The sequence below is a fragment of the Macrobrachium rosenbergii genome, chromosome 4, assembly GCF_040412425.1.
Source record: "Macrobrachium rosenbergii isolate ZJJX-2024 chromosome 4, ASM4041242v1, whole genome shotgun sequence".
NCBI classification, from domain to species: Eukaryota; Metazoa; Arthropoda; class Malacostraca; order Decapoda; family Palaemonidae; genus Macrobrachium; species Macrobrachium rosenbergii.
In genome coordinates, this window is record NC_089744.1 from 65173186 (window position 1) to 65190081 (window position 16896).

At 36.7% G+C, this 16896-nt stretch overlaps 2 protein-coding genes across 4 annotated transcripts in view; one reads left to right on the forward strand and one right to left on the reverse strand.

Moving 5' to 3' along the window:
• The window catches only part of LOC136835370 (uncharacterized), a 54149-nt gene that overhangs the window by 24408 nt on the left and 12845 nt on the right, over nucleotides 1-16896 (reverse strand). The gene's annotated exons all lie outside the window — the stretch shown is intronic.
• The window catches only part of LOC136835364 (uncharacterized), a 15575-nt gene continuing 11147 nt past the window's right edge, over nucleotides 12469-16896 (forward strand). Inside the window, exon 1 of one of the 3 annotated variants that reach the window (XM_067098794.1) lies at nucleotides 12469-12602. The gene's annotated coding sequence lies outside the window, so the exon portion shown is untranslated. Of the gene's footprint in view, nucleotides 12603-13337; nucleotides 13613-16896 lie in introns of those variants that run through there. The other 2 variants (XM_067098784.1, XM_067098802.1) reach the window with 2 other exon arrangements.

Here is a 16896-nt window from a genome sequence, read left to right on the forward strand (position 1 = left end):
CGGCAGCGGCAGTCACTAATTAAATCACTATGACAGTACGACCTCTACGCCCTGCACTGGGGCGTCGGTGGGAATGACTTGCTTAGGCATTGTCCATAAACCATGATATTCAGTGCCCCACCCCCCCCTCTCTCTCATATATATATATATATATATATATATATATATATATATATATATATATACATATACATATACAGAAAAAATGTATATATATAGAAAAATACGTATATATATATATATATAAACCATACGTCCTTTGCCCTCTGTGGGGTTGGCTCTGTTAGGTGTTAACCTCTCTATTCTCAGCTCATCAAGTCTTTTTGGGATGAGGTTGCTGGCCCCACTCACTCCTCCAGCCGGGTTGTAACCAACCACAGTAGACTAGCCAAGCACGCAGTAGAAACAAACATCAGACGGCTGGAAAATTATACACACTAAACTGAAAAACGAGTTCACAGCCCCCCCCCCCTTTTTTTCTGTCAGGTGCGGAAATTTTTTCATTCGTCTGTATGTTAGTTTTTACTGTCACCCTAGCATAATAATGTAAATTTCTACCACTGTCTATTTGTCCTTCCAAAGATGTTTTTAAGAAAACTAATAGCAAAACCGGTCAGGACTTATACCTTGTGTTTCATTTTTCCCTGTGATAAATGTGCTGCACAGTTTATATAAGTATGTATGTATGTGTATGCATATGTATATATAGCCTATATATATACAATATATATACACATGCAGTATATATATAAATATATATATATATTTATCAATATAAGTATATATATATATATATATATATATATATATATATATATATATATATATATATATATATATATATATATATATATATATAATGTTGCAACTCACATGACTTCCAAAAATCATGGCTGAACCCGTGAAAGTTGCTTAGTTTTGTACCTAATAAACCCCAGAAGCTTGGTCAGAGCGAGCGAAGTTTAAGCGGTTATATAGCAGAACTGAGCCCATTACCAACTTGGCGTACATGAGACTAATCGATATTGAGAGCACGATGTCCTTTCGTTTTCCTTCGTTGAAGCAATTGCTTCCTTCTTCAGAAGAAATGGATTCAGGTTAGCTGACTGAGATGACGCGAGAACAATACACAGTGGAGAATGATTTGAATTCACTCTGTCATAAGCAAATAAACTTTACGTAAATGGATTAATTGCTTCCAACAGCGGTCCCCTAGTTGCACGCTAGATCTTGTAAGGGTTTCTTTATTGTACTATAGAATAGCTACTCTTCACCAGGGTCTCATTTACGTTCAAATGGGGCAAGACGAGAAAACTTTCAAAACTGGATTGATTCTGATATTATATATATATATTATAATATATATATATATATATATATATATATATATATATATATATATATATATATATATATATATATATATATATATATATATATATATATATATATATATATACATATATACACCCATACACATCAGACCAGTAATGATGGTTAACACCGTCTCTTCACGAGTAAGGCCCGGAATGGATTCTACGAGAAAGCAACGCCTCAAGCCATTTCCTGAAAATCAATAATAACCCTGATGGTTTAAGCAATAAACTGGATAACTGGTGATCAGTCGACTGAAATGGGCTGCAGCCAAGGTAAAGAATGATATCCGTCTAGCAACGCATCTCGCATGACTTATTCGCTGTACATATGAAATGGTCGGTTCTGCTCCCATTGAGCCTTTCATAAGTATATGGGCCTAACTAATCTCTCTCTCTCTCTCTGTTTGTGCGTACGTGTGTTACGTAATCAGAGGCCACATGCGTTTCAGAGGGGAGCATTTAGAGGCATCCATTCATATTCTCCGTTCACTCTGCGATGACCGCGTGCCACAGCGGGTGCAGGAAGTACCGAGGGTTGATGGTCGGTGATTGGCTCTCAAAGGGAAACCAGGAAGTCACTGGTGGCTTCCTTATCATTACAGGTTGCTCACAAAGGCTTTCGGACAATTGAATAAAGTAAGAATCTGGACAGTGCAATGAGTCAGCACAGAGGGAAAGTTATTTTGAAATTCATTTGGTCAACATTTAACGAAAACGACGCAGACTATGACCGTACAGTTCACAGCTTGACGGAATTTCAGTTAACCCGCCATTTGTCTTTACAGTTAGACATTTCCCGACACGATAAGAATTATTTGTTTTTGATTTGGAGATGCTTCTCTTTTAATTAAACTAATTAAGTTCTGGTAAAAGAAAATATTCTCTTTTCCTTAACTCCAAAATAATTTCCCTACAGGAAAGTTGCGAGCCTAGTTGTAGCTAGTCCCTCCTTGTAAAGTTCGTTTTGCAACCAAATGGGATTTACTTTAAAGTGCCAAGTTTTGTTTCATCCAGATACGATCATTAGACCATCTCCTGATGGTGAATGTTCTTTTTTGGTTCTTTCAAAAAGTTCCCCGTTTCTAGTAAGTCTGCAGGTGATGTGGCAAGCCTTCTGCATGATCCAAATTTTTCTTAATCGGTATGCTTCTCGGTACATCCTACCGTATTGATGTTGCGATAATTCGGTAGCTTATATTTCTTGGTCATTGTGCGAAATGCGTGTATAGAGACACTTCTCTCTCCCCTTTTTTGCAGTAATTTTATGAGTAATACCAATGAAAATAAATGAAACACTCCCCTTCATGAGTGTGGGCCAGAGACACACCAGACTTCTCAGACCTGTTGAAAGTTTTCATCGACGGAGATTTTGGATGAGTTTGCTGGTGCCAATTAGTAAGTGAAATTTGGCAACAATTTTTTTTCCATAAGTAGGCTAACCTAATACAGTTTATGCCAACTGGTTAAGTTTTGTAAATAATATAATCTTACTACACAGTGCCAAAAGATGTTGACAGCTCATCCTGAAATGCACACATTCTTTCTGTTTTTTTTTTTTTTTTTTTTTTTTAATTTTCTTGAGTTTTTTGCTGGGCATTTTTTGGTCAGGCTATTTGTTGGCACAAACCTTCCGCTTTCACTGCAGCCATAAGTGGAGACTGAAATAAATTATCCGCATTAACACTAATGGCAAAACCTTTGGTAGCTGGATAGAAAGTATATGAAGCATGTATTTACCCAAAAATGTAACAAAATTTATGTACGTTGTATGATTCGATTCTTATATTTTCACTCGGGTATTTTACAAGATAGCCCTCGACTATCTTCACGGATCTCAGAGAGAGAAATTTTCTTATTCTCTTCAAGCATTATCATATTTTTTCAATGGCCATTTTTCTAAATGTCGCTATAAACCAACCCATTATATTTTCAACTGGACAAATCATGACTTAACAAACTAAGCAAGTAAACTATGCCGATGCTTACTCAAAAGTACGCTGCGTGTAATGAATCATCAATGAATCATTACGATCATATTTCGTCGAGCGAACGCAGATTTACAGATTTAATTTTACTTATCAATGTTTGATAAAAAGGACTTGGCTGGATGAAATTGCTAAAGAAAACGTATAATAAAGGGATGACTATTATGCGTCTGTTTACATCCTGTCAAGTTCACATCAGAGTGTAGGATTGCCATTGTTCGTAAGGCCTCACATATTTATATCAGTGACAAAATCAATGCAATCTGTTTTAGGTAATTTGTACTTCCTTTACAGGAATACTGTTCTCCGGTGTGGATGTCTGCTTCTGCCAGAGATTTATCTCTTTTAGATAGAGTGGTTCGTGGTGGTAGGTTTCTGTTTCCTAATAATAACAGTTATGACTTGGACCATCGACGGATGGTTTCTTGTCACTTTTTCATAAGTTGTATTTCAACAGAGATCTTTCACATTCACAATTGATCCCTGATCCCCTTCATCTGCCGAGAGCAACCAGATTCGCTGATCAGCACCACCAATATGCAGTAAATGTGCCTCGCTGTCGAACTTTTCAGTTCCAGAGGACCTCTATTCCTCACACCTTTGGACTGTGAAACAGCCTCCCAGAGGATGTTGTGCGGTTGTAACTTCAGAAGCTCAAGCGAAGTGCAATGCATTACTACCCTAATACTATCCTTGCATTTTAACACATTTTTATCTATTTATTAATTTTTTTTTTTTTAATAAGTCGGATCTCTTCTTTCTGTATTTCTCTTTACTCCCTCTTACTTCTTCCTAATGAACACTATATTCTGTGGAAGCTTGATTTCAAGTCAATGACCCCTATGGGCTTGTTCCATACGAATAGGTTTCAACTACTGAATCGTCAGAATAATAATAATAATAAATAATCCCCTGATACGTCGGTTGATATAAAAATTTGGGGGAATTAATTGCTCTAGCCTACTCTAATTTCACTTTCTCAATCTAATTATAACAGAATAACTAGGCATTATAGGTGAGCATCTGCAAAGAAATTTACCTTATTTTGCACCAATAGTTACTACTGTGTTTCGGGGAGAGTAATTAGGCTTGGCCTCTCATCTTGGACCTTGTGTTTTGAAAATGGGATGAAATCAGATCATCAGTAACCTATATAATGATTACAGCATGAGCTTTAGTTAGCAAACTTACCAAATTGGTATTGAACGGAATTTCACCGTGGGTCTGTTTACATCGCCTGAGTGAAGGTTCTTCTACAGTTGGCTCGATGAAACCGCTGTCTGTACTTGGTACCGTGTAATAGAAGAGAATAGAATATGGAATTTAGGCCAAAGGCTGGGATACATGAGGTACCGTGTAACAGATTTCGTGAACAGCTCATGGGAATGTGTGGGAATGTGTTAACGGGAACCCTGCTTGCTAAGTGTAATTTCGACCGTGTAAAAGCGGCTTTAGAACCTAATTCTTTTTAATAAAATCATATTGGGTCATCTGTTTGAGTGTTACTATTTTATACGGAATGGTCAAAATTCATCAGCCTTCATGACTATCATGGATCTTGATTTGCCAATGTTTGCAACAACATTACTTCTAATCTCCAAGTCTCGACGTGATATAAGTTCCGTATCCCAGTTCCAAAGCTTCTAGACCACTGTGCTCAGAACCAGTAAGCTTTAAAGCTCTGGAAAATAAAATCTGCCAGGAAAATTTAGAGTGCTAAGGGAAACCAGTTTGAAAGTTATTAAGCTGAAATAAATAGCATGCGGGCCCGGCAGGAGATGCCGACAGAATTAACAGCAAAGCCGTGAAACACCAAGTTCCAGAAGAATTCTGTCTGGCGACCGAACAATAACTAAACAGGTTATTTTTTTGTTAAGCCAGTCTGCCCCACCCAAATAACCCGCCCATCGCCGTGAAACTGGAATTACTTACATAAACGCAAATACAAACACACACACACACACACACAAACAGACGTGTGAGTGCGCGCCAGCTAGCTGTCTAAAATGGCGTTTTTCTAACATGCCATAGGGAACCAAAAACAAGGTATTATTTATTGTATATTAATTAATTTCAGAAAAATTCTAGCTGTCTAAAATGGCGTTTTTCTAACATGCCATAGGGAACCAAAAACAAGGTATTATTTATTGTATATTAATTAATTTCAGAAAAATAAAACTAATTGATGTTCATATTAACACTGAATAACTATGAATTAGGCTGTTGTCACTCCCGCAAGTATGAACCCAACTTACCAAATTTATCCAGCATAAATGGTAATGTACTGAAAAACAGACATATATATATATATATATATATATATATATATATATATATATATATATATATATATATATATATACAATATATACAGTGAACATTCTCTCTCTCTCTCTCTCTCTCTGTCTCCGGAAACCGAGTTTTCATGCATCCAGCTGGTCGTCAGGTATTCCTGGCCTTGGGACCTGCTGTTATTGAAAGAGAGAGAACATTCCCCTCCCTATAACAGCTCTCCTTCCCGCATCCTATCCCGTCCACCCCATCCTCATCCCACAGACAGCAACCCATCCCTACCTCTCCCTTCGACCTCTGTCGCGGTGTACATGAGAGTACATTATAATTCATGGCTGATATGCATACTAAGTCTAAGCTGCATCCTGCATTTCTTCTAAACACCCCTTCCGTAATCTGATCCTGAAGGATGTGTATGGAGGAAGTACAATTTTGGAACTTTGACATTGGAGGCGACTAAAGTACGTGGATACAAATACAGTATTTTCAGAGGCGGGCCGCTAGGTATAGTTTACCTATAGGCCTAGCTCTTGAAGGTTAGCTCTGTTAGTACAGCAAACCCGAGTCTAAAATAGAATTTTTAGAAATAAGAACTTTAATTTTGCATTAAACACAGCAGCAACCAACATTAACCGGTGGACTCATGGTAGCAAAAAATCCCCAACAGAATTTAGTAACATGAGCCCCAACAACCAAATAGTCCCTAGATTTGATGGACTGTCTTGAGGATCTGCTGTCTTTCTTGTCACATTCTTCCTTGGTGATACCCATTCTTAATGACGTGTAGTGGTGTCAACCCAGATCGAACCTTCCCTATTTTGTTTTGTCAGAGACGTAATACAGACTATACCGTTTTGTTAATGGTCTCCATCTCGTGATTTTTAGTTTAATTTTGTCGTCCTATTTTGAAGCTCTTAAAACGAAAACTCTCTTCATAGTGGTTTTTTATACATTTATTTTCTCTGAGTAATGCCAGAACAAAAGGGATAAATGCAGTGAAGGCTGACTTCTTAGTTTCTTCCTACGATAAGCTCCTTGTTTAGTCTGCGTAAGGAATAAGTATAAACTATCGAGGTTATAGACTTATTTTTGAATGCCAGTCGTTAATTACTGATGTTTTTACCGTAATACTGACGTCTACAGGTCGTTGTAAGTAACCGTGGAATGTTGTCTTTAAAAAATAACATGCATTTATTAGTGCTAGCCCGGTAAAGATAGCCTTTGATTGATTGACTGATTAATTAATTAATTAATCAATTTACATTTTGCACAAAAACGAAATACTCAGTTTGTTTCCCCTTCAGACTAGTCTGATTGGGAAACAAACTGTTTTTCATTTTTGTGCAAAAAATAGATTAATTAATTAATCGCTTATTTCTCTGTCGAGTTTTCCTTCAGAATTCTTATAGTTTTCAAGATACAGAAAAACGGACGATGTTACTACAGAAACAGCATCTTCTGAAATTCGTCCTGATATTCGTTTGATTTTTGTCCTTCATGTACTCTTAGAGAGAGGTTTTCTAAAGAAACGTGACACTGATCCCTGAGATCTAAAGTTGTGAATATTTCGATCAGCTCGCGACAAAATTCATTCTCCCGTTCTTGAGATACTATGAGAAGACTCTTCTTAGAGCACACCCGGACAGGGGAGAAAAATTCTCCCCCGAACGTCGCTATGTGAGGTAATAAACATCATGTGAATAACCATCATCCCCACTCTCGTTATAACGAACCATTTTTATGTTTATGACAGACACGTCAGTCATTCTAGGTCTCTCTCCCGTCATGATTAGTATGAATTTTCCTTTTGTAACAGACTCGGCTTCTCTTTCTTTTTATGCATCACTTACCAATTTGACGTCGCTTTCGTTTAATCAAGTTGCAACCTTTTGCGTTCGCTCTCGTGAAGGAATTGCGCTATTACAGCTGTAACTTTTCATATTACGTATTTCATGAATTCTCTTTACACGTCTCGTGACTCATGATTAAGTCGTGTGGCAGTATTATGTTCACTTATTTATTTTTAACGACTGAGGATCCGTTCCTCCCCCTAACACCCTATACTTGTTTGAATTTCATTTATTTTGATTGGGCACAGCGCTCCATATTCTGGACAACTGTTCAAGAGTCGCAGTTCTTTCAAATCTGCTGAGAGAGAGAGAGAGAGAGAGAGAGAGAGAGAGAGAGAGAGAGAGAGAGAGAGAGAGAAGGGGGAATCTTTATCTTTTAGGATAATTTGTTCTCCACCATGAGAATCATTTATTCTGTTATACAATAAAGTATAACATAGCAAGATGTACGGTCTTGATCTTTTTCTGAAATTCATTTGCATTTTTTAATGACTATTGCATGTTAATATTAACAAGTAGGTTTAGATAGAACTGTGTTTTCCCACATTAACAAATGGTAAAACAACACGGCGGGCTTTTAATTGATTAAATACTGAATTATCCGGTGTCACAAAACTTGGCGAGCAATAATAATAAAGATAATAAGGTGTAACAAAATATCCATAATAATACAGATAATAATAATAAAATATTAAGTTGCTAAACAATAACCACTTTATGTTTTATCAGTTTATTCCCAGACGTGTCACGACTATTACCTGAGAGACATCCTTAGCGGGAACTAAAGGATGCTGTTACGTCATATGACGTTACGTTATATTGTAAGACCAAATATGCACCTTTCCTTATCCCACCCGATGTTGGAACGTCCAGCAACACATACGTAATCAGTGTTCACATGTTTTTTCTTTTTTATATGTAATCTGAAATACTACTACATAATTTACTTATGTGAAGGAAATCAACGGTATTATTTACAAAACACCCTCTACAGGAAATAATAATAATAATAATAATAATAATAATATAGACGTTGTTAACAGCAGTTGTAAATTAATCTACAACATAGGTTTTGTCAATAGTGAATTTAAATTGTTAGTTTTCTTAATTTCTTGGTTGGGTGACCGACAGTTAATGCCAGACAGCGTTGGTATGTAACCATCTTCCCTTGGGCGTGTGTTTAGGGGATGTTGTTGCATGGTGTGTGTTTGTGGTGTATGTATGTATGTATGTATGTATGTATGTATGTATGTATGTATGTATGTATGTATATATATATATATATATATATATATATATATATATATATATATATTACATTATATTATATGTGTACACAACGCACACACACACATATATATATAAATATTAATTTATAAATTTATAAGTATAAATATATATAAATAAATATACATATATGTAAATATATATACTGTACATATATACAATTTTGTTTTATTTTTCTCATACCGTATCAATAACGTGTACTTTCACATGTACATATTAATAATTGTTATAAATTATATGCATTAAGATTACTTTAACATTCGTTATTTTGTGTACTTCGTTCTTCTTTCTTCTATTTTTGTATCCCATACGGGCTTTTATACCCTGGCTATGGGCTTTTCCCATAAGAAATTGTTCACATTAATAATAATAATAATAATAATAATAATAATAATAATAATAAAGTCAAGCAGTGTAAGTGCAGCAGCAGTTACTCCTATAGCCATTATGCAGTTAATTGCGAAAGCTATTGTTATGCGTCGCTTACCTAAGGCGACCATCCAGGAAAAACAACGTTAACATCCGACCTGCTCCGGATACGCACAAACTAAGTCGAATTACTTTCGATCTGCGCAGCCCTTAAACACGGAGTAAACTGCCCCTTGATATAAATGTTCACTCTCAGTGAAAGGCGGGGAATAGGAGATTTACCTCCCACGTCATACTTCGATTTGATTGTCATTATTCATGATGAGCATTCGCTCTTCTGGAACAAGCCTAAATTTAGGGCCTGAACTAGCTTGATAAGCTTCCTCCCAAGTAAGTCCATTTGTGGAAAACAAGAGAAAACAGCGAGAAGTAACGCGACAGCTACGTATAAACAGATCAGGGAATAAATTTAAATATACCTTAGTTTAATTAGACCACTGAACTGATTAACAGCTCTCTTAGGGCTGGCCCGAAGGATTAGACTTATTTTACGTGGCTAAGAACCAATTGGTTACCTAGCAACGGGACCTACAACTCACTGAAGAATCCGAACCACACTATACCGAGAAATGAATTTCTATCACCAGAAATAAATTCCTCTAATTCTTCATTGGCCGGCCTGAGACTCGAACTCGGGCCTAGCAGAGAACTTTACCGACTTGTCCAACGAGGAACTTCAGGGGATAAATAAATCAATAGGAGAACAGTAGGTCTGGGGGTCCCATCAAACAAAAGGCCTAAAATCCTAAAATGTGGAAAGTCGTGGTACTCTTGCAATGACATATTAGAAAACTTTGATTATATGGTCACCACCTGGCGTAACGTGGTGCCTGGGATGACCCCGCCGGTACAAATAGCAGCAAAGGTACTCCAGTCAATTAGGCAAAATCAAATAAGCAAGAGAAGTGTTGATTTCACTAAAATGTTAAGTACTATATGGAAGATTTTTTTCATTATATATTTTTCTTCTAGACTAAAGCTATCTTGACTTAATCAGGAAATTCTTATTGATTGTATCTGTTGGTAAATTATTTCGTATTTCGATAATTTAGAGGCTAAGTCGATGCCCCATATTATAGGAAACAAATAAGAGCCGATGGAAAAGCGTTCACTTGCCAATATCCAGATATCTTGGGATTTTAATCGATATAAAATATCAGCCTCTTGATATACAACAACTGTCGAACTATCAAACTGGACAGGGGTAGAAAGGTACTCCAAAAAGCCTTCGCTGTTTTCCAAGGAAAGTTACACTGACACAGCTTTATCCATGACAAATAAACTTACTTTAATGTATTTTTAGCCGTCAATCTGTTTAAGGAAGGTTTTCCGTCTAAATGAGTATCTCAAGTTCGTATGAATGAACAGATTGCAATATAAATATACTTCTGTGGAAAGCTGAATAATCGTTAGAGCAGGGAATGGATAAATTCTGGAATAGACAATTATTGTATCTTATGAACCACCCATTTTTAACATTTCTAGCCTAACAATGAAAACGATACCTTTTGGCAATGGAAGCTTTCATAATTCTTCTCTGCACGAACATTCAAACATTAATAAATTCCTCACAACACAAAAGATGTGTTAATATGCAGAGCTGGAGAAAAAAATAGAAACCTCACGAGACTATGACGAACCTGCACATAACGGGAATGCTGAATCCTGTTCAGTCTTGATTCATTATTCTCCAGAGTCCTTTTCATCATTTCCGGAGATTGACAGATAAAACATGAATAGTATTATCTTCCCTGGTCCAGGCAAACCGGCAATGAGCAAACGAATATATAAAGAATCAGTGGATGTGAAACAATGCAACTTCCCGTGGCTGAAATGTGACGAAATACCATCGGATCGGCTATGAAGCAGATTTTCAGGTTAGTGGAACCTGAGTAGGCGGAATGTGTCATAATCATGTTACTATTTTTACAGCTAAACGGGTTTACTTGGTGCTTGAGTTACATAACTTGATTCCCATAAAATGCATTACATAAAATTACGAGTAATTCATCATAAAAACATATCTGCATTTATGCTTATCGTGAGCTTTTTGTAATTGTAATTACCATAACGACCTCCAAGGATTATTAAACGCTGGAAAATGTAAAACTGACCATAAGCCCTTTGACTTGCGAGTGCTAAGGTAATAACAGCTTATTCCGGGCCATGAAACACGCTCAGTGAAAGCGTTGTATAAACAGTACCCTGTGGTCTGTTTAAAAGAAAATATCATGTACATTACAGGATCACTTTCTTTAATTAAGGACGTGAACTACATGAATACCTCACTCAGCCAATATGTGGTAAAATATTTAAATTTGTGTGTAAGTATTCGACGTATCGAGGAAAATTTAAATTTCGTAGCCGAAGCAAACAAGAAAATAATCACCTGCAATAACTAATTAATCTCAGCAGTACAAATATGCTAATATTTTCAGATGAATAGCAAAGCATATTGCTCGAAATCATTTCCAGACATGATTTGTTTCAGATAATTTTTTCTCCTCACGACTATTGTTTCCCAACGCTATAGCCTCAAAAGGAGACATTTGACATTAATACCATCACCTCTGTGGACATGAAAAGCGTTATGAACAAACCTTTTCGTGTAGAAAAAAAAAACTTGAGTTGATGGTATCAGTAAGTATTGTCAAATATTTAGAATCATTGAGTACAAGTGCTACCTGCCCACGGTGGGTTATGGATTTGGAACGTGGTACGAAATCAACTAGTTATTACAACTTTGATATGGCCACATTTCATACGTCTCAATGTGTCAATACGGCCTTCCTGCTCCATTCCATTCTACAGGGCGATCACCACAAAAACAGATATCAAACCATCAAATTACTGTATTCAAGGTCTAATCATAAACATTCTTTAGACCGGGGAGCTACAATCAGTTCGAACGAGTCCGAACGTAATCCATTCTCAAGGCTGTTTGGGATAAAACTAGACCGATAAGAGATCGCAACAATGACAAATCCTAACTTCCTAAATTTAAACAGGGTTGTATCAAAAAGTAAACTAAGCCTCATTTCCATATTCAGAGGTTCTTAAAACTGTGGATAGGATTCTGCCCCGTCTTCTTTCCATGACTAAATTATCTTTCTAACAATATTAAGTGTTAATCGTTTAAAGTATCTTATTCTTATTCACAGCTGGCTCAAATTAAAGATTGAACGATGTTATTGATTGGTAAGATAAGATATGAAACAGCTGGTCTCTCGTTGCAATGCCTTGCTCGATAGACAGCACGCTACGATGCCAGGAGGATGAGTCTAATTTTTCGCCTCCCCAGAATATCAGTGGAAAGAGCAAACCCAGAAGAAAAGGTGAATTTGGACGACCTCTTTCTTAGGCATCAGTAAACACTGTTGAAGGTGAGCTTTTTAGTACGTTTTCTCCTCTTTTTAATATTTGTCTAGAAAGTCTGATTCGGTTAAGATAGCAAGAGGAGTTCCATATCACGAGGGAAAAGTTGTAAAACGCGGATTTTCTACATCAGGTTTTTAAGCGGGGTTGTTTGGAGAAACTGTGACGCTTGTAGGCCTGCAGGACGCGTCGTTAACTCAGAGAGAGAAAAGAGAGAGAGAGAGAATGTGCGTCAGTTGATGCGCGTGCGCGTGGTCAGGCATCTTTCCTGCCACCTCTACCTGAATTGTGAATGGATAATAGGCACATGACTTGCATTCGGCCCCTCTGGGTGCGCCGAGAGAAACAGGTCTAACCCCACATTTTACTTCAATGGAATTTTGTAGTTGATTACATACCGAAAAACTATACAGTGATTTTTTGCGCTTTTCCATGTTTTCCTTCTTTGTTACTTATTCTCTCTTTTATATACCTTTATTTATATTTTAACTCGAGCTGAAAGCAGCTATTTTTACTCAGCTCTAGGTCTATGTGATTGACAGACACGAGGACATTGACGATCACGTTTGTTGCCAATGAAGGTTAAAGGCCAAGCGAATTACAGACACACTCGCGTTCATTTCCTTTGCAGTGTTATATTATGCTCCGTACGAGTAGTCCTGCTCGTGAAAGCACGCGCACATTTCTTCCTTACTTTTATTACAACTTTTTTTTTTATTAATGATTTCGCACCGAAATGCTCAGCGAGCGTGCAAAGTGATGGCGGAAGGAGGCGACCGCAACTGCGTAAGGACTGCAGCTACATCCTTTCTGACCCCTGGCGGCAATTTGGCACTTCATTCCCTGCTGCTATGGACGTACCCTTAACGTACAGGAGCGGAGGAGGGCAGGTCGGTACAGCTGCTCCTCCTCCCGCTGTTGGTGTGAGGGTATAAAAGTATGATCACTGGGCATAGCGCATTCAGTTCTCCAACGACCTCACCAAGAGGCAAGACAGTGAGTGAGAGAGCATCCAGGAGTAAATAAGCTATTGTGTTTTTTGTGTGCGCGGTTGAAGCGGGACGTAACCCAGCACCATCTCTATTCTTCTCTGTGTTTATAATTTCGTGAGCTTATATGTAATAGATTTGTTATCATAACCCAGTGGTTCCTAATAGCCGGTTGTGGCAAAGCGTAAAGATAGTGTTATTAGGACTGCATCACGTACTGAATAATAAAACGAATCGTCGCTGTCGTGGGTGACATCGTTATTGTATTGCGGGAATGTTATTAAGAAAATGAAGAACAAAGATTTGTGACCTGTGGGATTTTTGACAAGTTAATCTCGAGCTTTCCTGAAAAAAAAATTGTCATTAGTACTTTTGCTTCTTTCTGCAGGACAGAAAAATAGATGGAATTCGTGTTCCTTCTTGAAATTCTTTTGGCATGTGACGAACAGCTGGTTAACTTGATCAAGTGATGTCTATTAATGAAGACCATTTTTATTTTCTTAACAAAGCTACGACAACGTCTGTCTCGCTGTCTGTCTGTCTGTCTCTCTCTCTACACTCTACTGTACATGCAGAATAAGTGTAAAGCATTCTTATAAGTCTATCTACAAATGCCTAAATTATGCCTGCTTCTCTCGCTGTGCATTTGGCAATTGTCTTTTCCAACGATGTTATCCTTGAGACTGATAAAATCGCTACTACCAGTACAAAAACATCAATAACAACTAATAATAACTTTGATAACACAATCAAATTCAAGGATTATACACATGTCATCTTCAAAAGAAGGATTTTTCATTGAGCTTGTGATTACATTATCACGTGTCTGTGATAATCGGTGACACACATTTTCATTCTTTACCACTCTTCATGATTTATTTACTGTTATCTCTCTTATGATTTCTGTTTATCAACAAGCATTCTTTTCCATATGTGTGTCTTTAAATGTAATGTATAAACATGAGGCACGAATGCAGCACGCCTCTCTCTCTCTCTCTCTCTCTCTCTCTCTCTCTCTCTCTCTCTCTCTATATATATATATATATATATATATATATATATATATATATATATATATATAATATTTATGACTATATATATATATATATATATATATATATATATATATATATATATAAATTTCTGACTCACATTAGGTCTTTTTCAATTGAAAGACAAGACTGCTGCCAACCAGGCCACAATAGTCAACTTCTTTTATGACTTGTGTGGCCTGGTTGGCAGCGGCCTCATCTTTCAACTGAATGACCTGGGTTCGATCCTGACGTGAGTTAGAAATTTATATAACATACATATATATATATATATATATATATATATATATATATACAGTATAATATAATGGGGTAATAACATAGCTGTGTAGACGTTCTTAGGATGTTTGCAAATATTCGTTGGTCAAAGCAGCATTCTTTTGAAGTGGTTATAACGACGTTCTCCAGTTGAAATGCGCCAGCTCGTGTACCAGGCTTTGTTGTGTCATTCAAAACATTCCGTTATTCTAAAAGAGAATTCATGACAACAGAAAAGATCAAATTCACAAGTATCGAAAACTTTTATCCAACTCTTTAGCTCTTACCCTCAACTGATGCAGAAAATAGGAAAATCTCAAATACCTACATTATTTCATTAAAAAAAAAGTAGTTAAAAGTGCTTGCTTACGGCGAGTTGTTTCTTGCACCGTCATCATTTCGGAAGGACACCTCGAGAGCCTGGAGGTCCTTCGTCCCCCACCTTCAATGCATTTGCTGGCAGGATTCACGCTCCTTGAATGGACTGGGTGGTTATCGCTAGTTGTGTGTGTGTGTGTGTGTGTGTGCACGGTTATGTAAGGGCGTTCGGGATCTCTTTCGCTTTGTTTGTTACTCTTAGATGCTACGGCCTACTAGCTGATTCCCTATTTTCTATTTAGCATCTAAAATATTTAGATTAGCAACTGGTTTGCCGTAGTATATCTCTCTCTCACACAAGCACACATTTATACACATACATGTATATTTATATATATATGTATATATATATATATATATATATATATATATTTATATATATATTTATATATGTATTTATATATATATATATATATATATATATATATATATATATATATATATATATATATATATATATAATTATTATAATCAGAAATGTTGATTCAAAGAAATCAAGCACTATTTTGGTGACTTTGCATCCATAAATCATTTCGGGTGACTAAGACAGAGGCGTTCTTGTCTTTCTGACTGAATAATGCCACAATATAGTGCCAACTCATCTCAGTTCGATCTGGCAACGTTTTCCTAATGCTGTCATGCGAGTACCTTCAACTGGGTGTGATCGCCGCCTCTGATACGCCTTTATGGCCTCTTGCTAAGTCCCCGTACACAAATCGTAATGTCCACGTTGACCTTTATCCGATGGTTCTTATGCAATCTTCGGCTTCGTGTCCGTTTTTCAGGTTTTGTTTGTGTTCTGTTTATTCTTTCGTCTGTTTCTGTACTTACTTATCGATCTATATTTAGACTCATTAATGCGGTAGTAATAAATCTTAAGTTTAATACATTGAAAAAATTACTATTTACAGTGAATTGTATTTTTGGTAAACAACAGTCCGCAAAAAGTCAGAATCCAGTTCATCAGAAATCTTTTGAATAAATACAAAGATTGTGACGCTATTCTCGCATTTTGCCATAAGAACCTGTTGGAAAAAAATGATCTTTCTAGATAGTGACCCTCAAGGGTTTTAACCCGGTATGTATCCACCTTTGCGGCGTGTTTAGTACAAGCCCGTTGGAGATTACTGTAAAAACATAAACGAAAGACTGTAAATATCTTACAGATAATGACCTCCAAGAAATATTAGTCCTAGCTAACGACCCTCGAAAACCCTAAGGGGTCACTATCTAAGAAAAATCCGAAAAAAAACTAAAATTTACTGCCACTTTTAACAGCGCAATTTATATCTCTATCAACACATGAACGGTCTCGTCACGTCTAAATCACCTTCTTTTATTGTCAACCAATTTACTATTCATGGAGAGTACGAAAACCCTAAGTTATCATCTAGTATATTTCTGCGCCTTTACCTACGTAATTTTATGATAATTTCTTGGAATGGAGCAAATCATAGTACCCTAAGCACTCGACAAGAATATCGTATGAGCACTCAATAAATATTGTAAAAAGGGATGAACTCTCACTCTGTTGACTGGGTATGAGCAGTCTTTGCCCCCCAGTATGTAGAAATCATGTGCGTAGTTTAGACAACCAGATCATTCATAAATATCCCACACGAACG